The 13,114-nt window shown below is 35.3% G+C and overlaps 1 pseudogene; it reads left to right on the top strand.

Annotated features, from left to right (window-relative positions):
• Positions 1–9,674: 9,674 nt before the first annotated feature.
• Positions 9,675–12,862, top strand: LOC120257159 (annotated as a pseudogene).
• The last annotated feature ends 252 nt before the right edge of the window (positions 12,863–13,114 follow it).

Below are 13,114 nucleotides of genomic sequence, written 5' to 3'. Positions count from 1 at the left end.
TTCGTAGAACTTTCCAAAGTGCTTTACCAAGAATTGGATCAGATCATTCCCCTATATATTTACCTGGAATTTGGGAATCATCTCTCTCGATCTAGAATTTTCAGATTTGAAAAACCTTGGTACACCAATGATCAATTAGAAAATTTAATTCAAGGATGGTGGTCGGATCATAACTTTGATGGTTGTGGTGCTTACATTATTTCCAAAAAATTCACAATTTTAAAATCTAATCTACGCATTTGGGTGAAGGAAAATTTTGGAGCTTCCAATATCAACAAAAAAAGTTTGCTTGCTGAACTAAATTCACTTGATTCCTTACATGAAATAAGACCTCTAACTGAGGAAGAATCTAATCATTTATCTCATACACGATCTGAGCTTTACACTTTGTTAAAACAAGAGGAGATTTATTGAAAACAACGATCTCGAATGACATGGCTTAAAGAGGGTGATGCAAACACAAGATTTTTTCATCTACTAGCTAATGGCAGGAGAAATAAAAACTTTATTCCCTGCATTTGAAGTAATGGGAGTTAGATTGAAGGAAATCTAAAAATTGGGAAAGTTTTTACTGATCATATTCAAGCCCTGCTTGGCACCCCAATTACTCATCGATTCTTATTCAATTGGAATTATCTTTTTTATTACAAAGAAAGAGTTGATCTTTCTTCACTTCAACTTCCTTTCTCAACTGAAGAAATTAAAAATGTTGTGTTTGGTTTAAATGCTGATAAGGCTCCATGTCCAGATGGTTTCCCAATTTTTTTTCCAAAAACACTGGAGTATCATTCAGGAGGACCTCATTAAAATTTGTAGTGATTTTTATGATGGTTCTATTAACTACGAACGACTCAATTGGGTTCACATTGCACTTATTGCCAAAACAAATGCCCCAACTGAGGTCACCGATTTTAGACCCATCAATCTTATCAATTCTACTTGTAAAATCATTTCCTAGATCCTTGCTTCTAGATTGAGTTAAATGATTAATACTCTAGCTAGTTGACATTTTTCAATCTGGTTTCATTAAGGGTAGATGCTTGCAGATAACATAATTGCTGCCCAGGAAGTGATTTTCAACCTTCAAAAAAAGAAACTTCTCGGTTTTGCTTTTAAAGTTGATTTTGCTAAAGCCTTTGACTCTTTAGATTGGAACTTTCTCCTCGAGATTCTAGAAGCTAGAGGTTTTGGCAACTGCTGGATTTCTTGGATACACACCATTCTCAAAACAGCCAAAACACAAATACTCGTTAATGGAACTACACACGGGTTATATTTGCTACAAAAGAGGATTAAGACAAGGTGATCCTCTTTCACTCATTCTCTTTGCTTTAGCGGCTGATACCCTCAGTGTTATGTTCAATCATGTTATTAAATCCAAAACTTTGATTGGGGTTCAACTTGACCAATCAAACAGCATCTGTACTCCACTAATTTTAGTTACCAACCGCTCTTCTCCTCTGCTAGAATTCTTAATTGCAATAGATATTGTCTCCCCATTACATACCTGGGAGTTCCTCTTTCTGGCAGACAACCTTGATGACAAGACTGGACAAAGTTAATTGAATCCGTCCGTTCTAGACTCACACCCTAGATAGCAATCTACCTTTCACTGGGGGTCTGTCTAACTCTTGTTAACTCCGTGTTATCATCTCTCCCAGTTTACTTAGGTTCTAAAGAAATTAGATTGATTGCTTGGAAAAGAATTTTTCACCCCTGTAGCATGGGTAGTTGGGGAATCCTTGATCTCCAAATGTTCAACAAAGCTTTACTTGGAAAATGATGGTGGAAGATCACTACCACGTTGGACACTTGTTGGACCAAGACCATCAAAGCCAACTACGTTATTAGAGAGTCACCTGGCATCTTATTTCAACACCCACCAAGAAATAAATCTTTCTTTTGGGCGGGAATTAATGCCATCCTACCTTTCTTTCGATCTTGCATAACCAAATCAATTGGAAATGGAGATAATACCCTATTTTGGTATGATAGATGCCTTAAGGGTTAATCTCCCAAAGACCGTTGGGAATCACTTTTTTTGGACTGTTCTTGTCCTTGGATTACTTTAAGATAATTCATTCATCTACTTAACTCCCAAGGTAATCCATTCAGAACAGCCTTCGCTGATTATTTTGCCATAATTCTGAATTCAATACAGGACTGTGCAAATGATCAAGAGGATTCCTACACTTGGTCTTTAGATAAAAATGCAACCTTCTCTGTCGAATCCTTTTACAACTTAATTGACAGAGGACTTCGCAATCAACTTTATTCCAAATTCTGGAAGACTAAATCTCCTAGCAAAATTACTTTATTCTGTTGGCTTGCTTGGGAAAACAAAATTCTTACTCTCGAGAATCTTTTCAAAAAAGGTTGCAATCGTAATACCACTGACACATGTATTCTATGTCATAATAATTCAAAAATAATGGACCACCTTTTCCTAGATTGTATCTTTTCAAAGCGAATTTGGTCTTTTTCAAACTTTTAGTTGATTTGGAAACTCTTCCATCCTCTGTTTCCAACATTTGGACCAATTGGATCCCCTCTTTGAGTCATGCTTTCAGGAATCTTTGGGATCTCTGTTCTAGAGCCATCTTCTGGTATATTTGGCTTGAACGCAACAATCTTATTTTTAACTAAAACTTTTGACCTTTTTTTTAATTCTTTATAAGATAGCTAATATGCTTATTTATTGGATTTTAGCAGATTTGGAGTCTCATCAGCAGGAATCTACAGACATTTCTAAGAGGATCAAGCGTTCCCTCAACTTCCTAAGTTCTAGATCCATAGATTTTATAGGCAATATGGCACACCACTGATCAAGAGTAATTTGATGTTTTGGTTGCTTGGCATGCCTGTGTCTCCAGATGGTTGACTTCGTCGGTTCAGCTTGTTATCTTTTCCCTCTTTTTTCATTTGTGTTTTCTGTCAGTATTGTTTACTGTTATCCTCATCCTTGGTGAGGATTTCAGCTTTTTTATTGTTGTTTTTCTGTTCGGTGCTTCTTCTTTTTGTACTTTGTTTTTCTCTGTACCCTTCTATTTTTAATAAATTTGCGGTTTATCCACTTTATTAAAAAAAAAAGCTTTCGAATGAAAATTTTTGTATTTTAAATTATAATATTACTACATCCAAGATTGATGAAAAAAATATGGATTAATCACTTAAATTAGTGAAGGAAAGCAATGATACAAGAGTGGTAACTTGATATAAAGACATGGAGAATAAAAGTGGAGTACAATCTAACAGCAAAAGGTGATAAAGCGTCCCTACAAAAGAAAGATGAAGGATAAAAAGAATAAAAATGGAACACAAGTAGAATGACATGACAAGCGACAAAACAAAGAACAAACGGATATAGAGATGCACCAGTTACGGTGGTTTGATTGATCTTCTAGGGATAAACCCCGACTATACAACCTTAGAGGGGGAGAATAAGAGGTATTTCTCACACAGTACTCTCACAGAGGAGATCGAGAAGTAATCTGAGAGGCTCGAACTCGAGGCCTCTCAATCACAAGTACGAGTAGTTACTAGCTAGTGGGCTAGCCAACGGTTCTAAATGATAGGTTTTATATAAATGACTGTCATAAGGGGTCATCTATAAAGAATTATAAAGGAGAGAGAGAGGGTTGAGGAAAGGCACACCTCTTTCATTAAAGTATGATGAGAATATATACATATTACAAAACATAGGGTAAGGAAACAAATTACAAAAAATAAGAAACAAATAATTAAATAACTTAATTGTAGAGATTGAATATTCCCTTGATTTAATCCTTAATCTTCTCCATATGATTTGATATGATTTAGCCCTTAACCATCTCCACATGATTTGATTTAATTTGCATTGATTCATTCCTTGATTGTTCAGCTTGGTTCGGTATGTCTTGATTATTTCCATATGACTTATATTCTTATCAATCTATTCTTAGTGGTTCTGTTGGACTAGATCTCAAAGATCATAAGATAAATCCATGATTGAAGAACGAATGCCAATGCATTGGAAGAGGTGTATAGGAAGTATACCAAATCCTCTAACTAAAGCATTTTTGAAATCCTAGTTTGCAAATGACTAAAAGAGAAATATATGATCAATTTCAATTGAGATAGAAATTTGTGGAAAGAGACAATTATTGAATATGCAATTATTTTTCCCCCCAACCAAATATTCCAAAAAATGATTAAAAAAAAGAACCCTCATGTCACCTAGTATCAACACCCTAGGTAGAATTTCCAAAATGTCTATATCTCAATCATAGAAGTTGAAAAATGTGAGAGAAAAAAACTATGCCTAAAATGATTCTAACTAATGACAACATAAGGGCAGCATTGCATGAACGGTTTCCATAATAGTGTGATAAAAGACATAAATAGTCATCTAAAGATTATTACAGCCATATCCTGCTAAATTATCAAAGTTCAAAACTTTATTATACCAAGCAAGCCAATTGAAAATGTTGATTTTGAAAAAAAAAAAGAAAAGATTATTAGAGCCTATAAACCAAAGGGCAGCTTTGGCTGCCATGAAGATCAAATGTTCTCTTGTTATTCATAATATGTGTGCATATGTGTATATAAATATAATTTGTTATATATATTAATAATACCCTCGTCGTAGCACTCAACTCATTACTCTATCAGACAAATAAATCAAACACATTTGAAATTTGCCAACCCAGCAAACCAATTGGCATCCATATTTGAATTTCAGACAAAATCAATCTCTAGATACACAACTACATATAAAAAATTCACGTACAACATATAAAATTAATCCACAAGCCAAGGACAGCTTTACATTGTTAACTCCTTGATGGAATTGATCAATTAAGCATTCTCCATATCATCGATCTTCCTTGGTACTTCCTTCTTCTTTAGTAGTAATCCACCCAAAAGATCGATGTTGGAAATTGAGAGAAGAGAAATTCACTTTTTGGTAAAAGATATTTTAAGGAGCCATGTTTATTTGAGGCATCCATTAACATATAAATGTATCTATAAGATGTGCTTTGAGAAATAGCATGTTCATTCATAGAGACCATATTATAAGTGAAATATATATATATATATATATGTTTTTATTGTAAACTATATCCTAAATATGACTTGATAATTATACCAAATTGAGGATTTTTTTTTATTAATAGGCTACAAGCTCCCCTCATTTAAAGAATTGTCAAAGGGACAGACAGATATAGAGGTGCACCAGTTACGGTGGCTTATGAACCTTTTAGTAAAATTCCCTTGTGTTGCATTTCTAGAGAGGTGAAACCACTGTTTCTCTCATAGGGGACTCACATGCAGGCCGTGAATAGTATTGAACCCGAGTGTATAGTGCATAAACAGTATTGCTAGAGAAATGATGCGAACCCTTGCCTTCTCCCTTAATAATTTTGTGTCATACGAGCAATTGTTCTAATAGTTCCAAATGTCTAAGAAGTAGGTATAAGTATGCAAATTTATGCCTATGATTGTGCGATGCAAGCTTTTATATTAAGCCGAATTTGAGCAATTGTTAATAATAGAATTTTTTTTTTCTATTAATATTGGCATTGCAATGAGATGGCAAATAAAATTTTTCTCTCAATATATTAAAGCTTGTCACTTAAAACATGAAAACATTGATGTTTTGGAAAAGAAAATCTCAATTCTATTATTTTATAATTTTATGTGAAAAATCATCAATTAAGCGGAGGTGGAGTGTATATTCATTTTTATTTGTTTATTTATTTTTTTACTTATTTTGAAGGCATAGAGACACATTTATAGTCGCAATGTATAGCTCACAAATTTATAAATACTAACATTTTTGAACTCATAAAATTGATTTAATATAAAATAAAAGTAAAAATTAAAAACAAGAACACTATAAATTGAGAGTTCCATGTAACATGGTCACATTTATAATAATAATTTTTTTTAAAAAAAAAAAACCCTCCCCACTTCTTCACCTTCCTCACAAACAAACAAACAAACAAACAAACAACCAAGGCTGGCCAAAGAAAAGTCAAATTATTATCTTTTTTACCCCCAAATGTTTGTTTGGAAGAATTTGGAGTTACATGTAACTTGAGTTACATCGTTTTTAGAAATCCAGTGTTTGGTTCACAGGATTCTAAAAGCCCATGTAAATCATATTACATCCAATGAGGGATTTTGTTTTACACTCAAATTGGGTGTAAGTCGAAATCCCGGGAGTTAAAAATTCTTAGATGATGTATATATATATATATGTGTGTGTGTGTGTATATATATTAATGTATATGCATATATATATACACACACATATACATACACATACACATATACATATACATATACTCATATACATATATGTATATATATGCATATATTCATATATACACACATATACATATACTTATATATATATATACTAATATACATGGACATAAATATGCATATATACACACATATACATACAATTATATACATGTGTTTTTCAATTTCAGATTTACAAATTCTTCCAAACAAACAAAAAAAATCTTATAATATAGTAATTTCAGTTACATCCAATCAAACACAAGATTTGACTGCACTGTATTTTGAAAACCATGTATTTCCAGTTACATTGCAATTGAAAATCCATTGCATTTAGAATTACATCAAACCAAACGCATTTAGAGTTACATTGTATCTGACACGTAATTCTATTTTCTTCTTTATACTATGGTCTCTTTGGTGGCATTTGTCTCTTTGTATTCTTCAATATCCACTCTTAATAGATTGTTTTGAGTCTTTTTTTGTACTTTTTTTATTTTCCTTGAATAAATATTTTTTTTTGAAAAAATGGATAAATCACATGCATTATAAAGAACGAACAACAAGACAATCCACTAGTAGTGGAAGTTGACAAAGTACAAAAGAGATACAACAAGAAAAGAAAAACAAACACCAACAGAGAACAAAATGAAAACAACAAGGATATAAAGAGGCCCCTAAGAGCCCAGGGACACTAAACTGCGAGCAAAGCAAAGGGGCTCGCTCCCAACTCTCCCCCTACTTTGCTAGCGTCGCATTGCTTGATCTTGTGTGCTGACCGAGAAATACTAGGCTGCGTTTAGCTATGACAACTGGCCCTTCCAATTTGCTTCTCTTTGCTTCTGGAGCTGCGGCCACCCATGATGGAAACATGTAAATGATTTGATAATCTCACAAAATAATAATCACAGTAAATATTATTAAAGATGAGTGCAATTCTTTCCAGCTAAATGTTCCATGTAATAGCCCTAATGATGATAACTCCAGCTTCACTAACCACACTAGAGAGACGGGGTCTCCACTTTTCCCACATGTCTTGTAAAGACAGTGGGGGGGTTCAGGAAGATGAAAAATCTGAGTAAAAAAGTTCCATATGCGCAAAGACATCAAATACTGGAGTTGGAGATGATTTGAAGACTCAATAGCTGCATGACAGAGAATACATGTGGTTGTTGGCAATCTATTGCACCTTCTTTCTGCCAATTTGTCCTGGGTAAGTATATTGTTGTCCCAAGCAAACTAGTTAAATAAATTGATCTTCTTCGGGCATAGACTTTTCAAAATCAAGTGGGTTGTCTCACAGAAAACACATCCATGCTTAGAAATCCATAAAAGGATTTGACTGTAAATTGACCATTAGCTATAAAACACCACTTTTTGATATCTCTGGAAAACCGAGAGAGACGTTCATTGTTGAGACTTGCTGTGATGGTTTGATTAATGGAGAAACAAGGCATATGTACCAAATGAGGCAATTCTTTTAAGGAACCAGATTGTTGTTGCGTTGTTCTAAAATGCTCAAGCCAGAGATACTTCGGCGCACAATTATCTATCCATCTGTCATGCCATAAAAAGTAGCTGCCCCATCTGAATAAATGTGGTTTATCTATTTTTTTACAAATAAATAAATTTAGAGCATATGATTAATAATTGAATTTTCGTTGCTAATGTTTTAGATTAATATTGTTGATTTTGTCAATATTTGAAGGAAGTTCATCTCTAAAGTAGTATGACTTGGTTAAAACTTGTTCGTACTTAATTTTAATAAATAATTTAAAATTTGACAGTTAAAATTTAGATTTTATTTCTTTTAATTATTTTCTCACTTACCATTTATTTCTTGAGCTCCACTTGTAGGATTTTTAGATTTTTTAAGAGACATTTTTATATATGTATACCTCTATAAAAGATGAAATTGCATGTTTACCTCTAATAGAATCATAATTGGATGGACACCAATTTGTTTGTTTATTAATTATAAATATTTCTTTGAGACAATTCTATTATAAGAACACGATAGTTGAAATTTTAGTGACTAGAAATTTTTGTTGCTCAAATTGTAGAGCAGAAACAATTGATTTTTTAGTTTTCAAGAGAGTTCTTTTAATTATAATTTTTGTACAATTATTCTTATCTTTGTGAAATTGTTTGTCAACCCTCCCTTTTAATTTTTAACCATTTGCAATCCATGGGCTTATTCAACACCACGGCTAATGGGCTTCGCCCAATATTTTGAGCAGGGCCTTGAATTAAACTTGGCTGTAAGCTCCTGCTGTATGGTCAAAAGGCAAAATAAATATAAAATACAAAATCTATTTATTTAAATAAATTTTTTAATAGTTTCAATCAAAAATATTAAAAAAATATAATAATTAAAAATTTATAATTATAATATTAAAAATATTTAATTTAGATCATTATTAATTAATTATATATGTTATTGATTAAGTAGATTTTTTTTAATATAGTTTCTTAACCGGACCCTTTCATAAATGAACTTAACCGGCTCTACATATTTTTTTACTATTTATACAGTGAAAAAAAATCATATTTTATAGGGGTTTAGGGTTTGGATTTAAGGTGCCGGGTGTTTATATAAAGACTTCTCTTGTTCTGGAATGGGAGAAAATGACTCTTCAATGTCTTCATATACCTACATTTTCATAACATACTATATACACTAGGTTGCCATACAATATTTTGGCCATTCCCATGTTATTTAATTTTTATTCAGATTACTTTTGAAGGTTTCTACATTATCTTTATGTGGTGAAAAGTTAACAAAACTTGGCTCTATTTTGATGTTTCTTCTGTTTTGTGTTCTTTTGTGATGATGGCCTTTGTGATCTTATATATTTTAAGCCATCCACAACGTGTAGTGTTCTTACGTATCCCTTAATTTGTTTGCATAAATTTCAATTTATTTCATTCACTTTTCAGACTCGCTCTTCATTCCCTCCATTTTTCTACAGTCCAAACATCATCATGGACTTGCAAATACCGTTTGTGCAGATATCACCAAATGTAGCTTTTTATATCATTTGAACTTTTTAATCTTCTCTTAATCATAGATTCAAACTATTACTAAATAATCAATCCACTTGTATACTAGCTAACATGAAAAGTCTTCTAATATTATTCTTAATTTTCTTTCATACATATGGATCAAGAAGAACAAAAACTCGAATAAAATGGAATCAATATCATGCAAAACAGTGAAATATATGGCAAGCCGGCCCTGCCGGCACAACTCTAATATGCATTCCTTCCAGACAAATCCAACTATCTTTACAGCCCATTCATCGCTAATATATGTATATATATATATATATACCTGAATGCATTAGCACAGAAAGCACCACAACTCAAACCATTAGATACTCAAGATGAAGTTGAAGTTGCACTTCTTCTTTCTTATATCCTTGTTATTTTTTATCTCTCATGCATTACCAATTATCAATGCTACTGATTCTTCTGAGGTTCAAACATACATTATCCATGTATTACCACAAGAAAAGACAGTGTCATCAACTTCATTGGATCTGCAGAGTTACTACAAGTCCTTCCTTCCAATAACTTCTACAAGTAGCTCAGGAGACAATAAGAAGATGGTTTACATGTATGAGAAAGTCATCAGTGGTTTCTCTGCAAGACTTACACTGCAAGAGCTCAACGAAGTAAAACAAGAAGCGGCGACGACCTTTACCCCTCCAGTTATCCTTTCTCAGCCATCTGTTCCGGTATTCACGGGACAAGAGTATGGCCGGTGGAGTCTTCGGATGAAGACGGTATTCCGTTCCCAAGAGCTATGGGATCTTGTGGAGGAAGGTGTAGGTGAGTCGAAGGAATGAGCGCAGGCGAGGGAAAACAAGAAGCGCGATGCCAAGGCGCTGTGTCTGATCCAACAAGCCGTGGACGGACCAAACTTGGACCGCATTGCAGAGGCCAAGACAGCGCATGAAGCGTGGGAGGTTCTAAGGAAGCAGTGTCAAGGCACATCCAAGGTTCTATCAGTAAGAATTCAAGCACTTCGACAAGAGTTTGAGACGCTACAGATGGAGGATTCAGAAGGAATCCAGGAGTACATGTCGCGAGTGATCACCATCGCTAACCAGATGCGAGCTCTGATAGCAGATTGATGGATCAACGATGGCCGGAGGAAGTCCACAAACCACCAGTCGCAGGTGTTTGATAAAATGCCTGATTGATCACACCTTTAGATAAGAGAGGAAAACAATAGAAAGGAAATGGGAAGACTAGTCAAAAAGATGAAGCCAACCAATGAGTGCAGAGCACTCGCTAATACTTTATAGTCAAAAGGAAAACCAAACCAAAAAGCTTCAGTACACTCCCATACATTCCATTGGTCAGAGATAAGCTGACCCATGCCATTGGCTACTCCTAAGCTACTAAATGACTTCTCATTGGTCATGTACAAACCAAGAGATATCAAGCATTAAATACTCTCTAACACACCATTACTACAGTACACAGCAACCATGATGCCAAGAGAAACGGATCCATAACCTCCACCATGCTTTACCAGCTTGACTGCAACAACCGCCAGCAAGCCCATGCTGACCATGCTTGCAATCACCCTTCAACAGTAACTACAAAGGATGGCTTCATTGCTGCTTATCCTAACCATTTGCACACTCGCCTAACAACTCATACACCAGAGTTTTTGGGCTTGAATTTACAAAACGGGCTGTGGAATTCTAGTGGACATGGAGAAGGGATCATCATCGGAGTTTTAGACGGCGGTGTGCTTCCTAATCATCCTTCCTTTAGCGATGAAGGCATGCTGAAACCGCCATTGAAATGGAAGGGGAGGTGTGATTTCAATGCAAGTTTATGCAACAACAAGATCATCGGAGCAAGAACATTCCTTAATGGAATTACGGGGATGGCACCGATGGATGAGGACAGCCATGGAACTCATACGGCTAGCACTGCTGCCGGCAACTTTGTTGCCAGAGCTGAAGTCTTGGGAAATGCTAAGGGAATTGCCGTCGGGATGGCACCGAAAGCTCATCTGGCAATATACAAGGTGTGTGGGTTGGAAACATGTGCCAGCTCTGATATATTGGTAGCTATGGATGCTACTATCTACGATGGTGTCGATGTGCTTTCGATCTCACTTGGCTCATTAATTTTACAACCATTTTTTGAGAACAGTATTGTCGTCGGAGCTTTCAGTGCCATAGAGCAAGGGGTATTCGTCAGCTGTTCAGCAGGAAACGGAGGACCGATTGCAAGTGTGATCACTAATGATGCACCCTGGATTCTCACCGTAGCGGCGAGCACAATGGACAGGAGGATTTTAGTTAGAGTGAAGCTTGGCAATGGAATAGTGATTGATGGTGAATCAGTGAACCAAGATCAGCACAATTTACCTGCAGGTTTCTTGCCTTTAGTGTATGCTGGAGCTAGTGGCAAAGCTGACGCTAGTTTTTGCGGTAATGGTTCATTGGATGGTCTTGATGTGAAGGGGAAAATAGTTTATGTGATAGAGGTGGGGACATTGCTAGAATTGACAAAGGAGAGACAGTGCGGATTGCAGGTGGGATGGGAATGGTACTCACAAACCAAGTTGCCGATGCATGCGTACTCGATCTTAGCCGATGTACATGTGCTCCCGGCATCTCATGTTAGCTACTCAGATGGATTGAAGATAAAAGAATACATTAATACTTCAAGCAATCCAACGCCAAGAATATCCTTCCTAGGGACGAAGTTGGGAACATCACCAGCTCCGGCAATTACTTCGTTCTCGTCTCGTGGTCCGAGTCTTGCAAGCCCGGGGATTTTGAAGCCAGATATTACCGGTCCTGGTGTGAATGTTCTTGCTGCTTGGCCTTTTCCTGTTTTGCCCGATAATGTTAGTATTTCATCTGAATTTTCTTTTAATATAATCTCCGACACTTCCATGTCTGCACCTTATCTAAGCGGAATTGCTGCACTTATCAAGTCTATCCATCCGGATTGGTCGCCAGCGGCTATCAAGTCAGCAATCATGACAACAACCGATACTATGGATCGGTGCGGGAAGCCAATCTTGGATGAGCAGCTTCTTCCTGCTAATTTTTTTGCAGTTGGTTCTGGTCATGTGAATCCAAAGAAAGCAATCGATCCCGGTTTGGTTTATGATATCTGTCCTGATGATTACATTCCTTATCTTTGTGGTTTGGGATTCACAAATGAACAAGTTGGAGCCATTACTGCCCGACGCATAGATTGTGGTTCAGTGAAAGCAATTGCTGAAGGAGAACTTAACTATCCTTCCATCTCTGTTTCATTTAAGGATGGAAAAACTTCCCAAACTTTCGAAAGGATTGTGAAGAACGTTGGAGAAGTTAACTCTAGCTACTGCATAGAGATTGATGCCCCATCAGAAGTATTTATAGATGTGGAGCCGAAAGAACTACATTTCAGTGAAACTAACCAAGAGATCAGGTTCAAGATTACATTCAGCATTTACAATGTTGGGAACTCTACTTACTCTCAAGGTCAATTGAAGTGGATTTCAGACAAACGGACAGTGAGGAGTCCAATATCTATTAGGTTCAAATAATCTGTAGCATTAATGTTTTCAGGCTTTAATTTTGACTTCATGATTTACCTGTAATGCTTTGAAGAAGGAAGTCCACCTCACTGGAAGTCATTTTCTACGAATTCTGCTTCTTTCAAATGTTTATTCAGAAGATTTTTTTTTCTTTTTTTAAGTGGATAACAATAATTTATTGAAAAAAATGAAAAAACAGGAAACAACACAACTAGATTGACAAATATGATCAACCAGCTAAAAAGCTTTCGAATGAAAATT

This window comes from Dioscorea cayenensis, unplaced genomic scaffold, assembly GCF_009730915.1.
Source record: "Dioscorea cayenensis subsp. rotundata cultivar TDr96_F1 unplaced genomic scaffold, TDr96_F1_v2_PseudoChromosome.rev07_lg8_w22 25.fasta BLBR01001918.1, whole genome shotgun sequence".
Lineage (NCBI taxonomy): Eukaryota > Viridiplantae > Streptophyta > Magnoliopsida > Dioscoreales > Dioscoreaceae > Dioscorea > Dioscorea cayenensis.
This window is presented reverse-complemented; position numbering and strand designations above follow the sequence as displayed.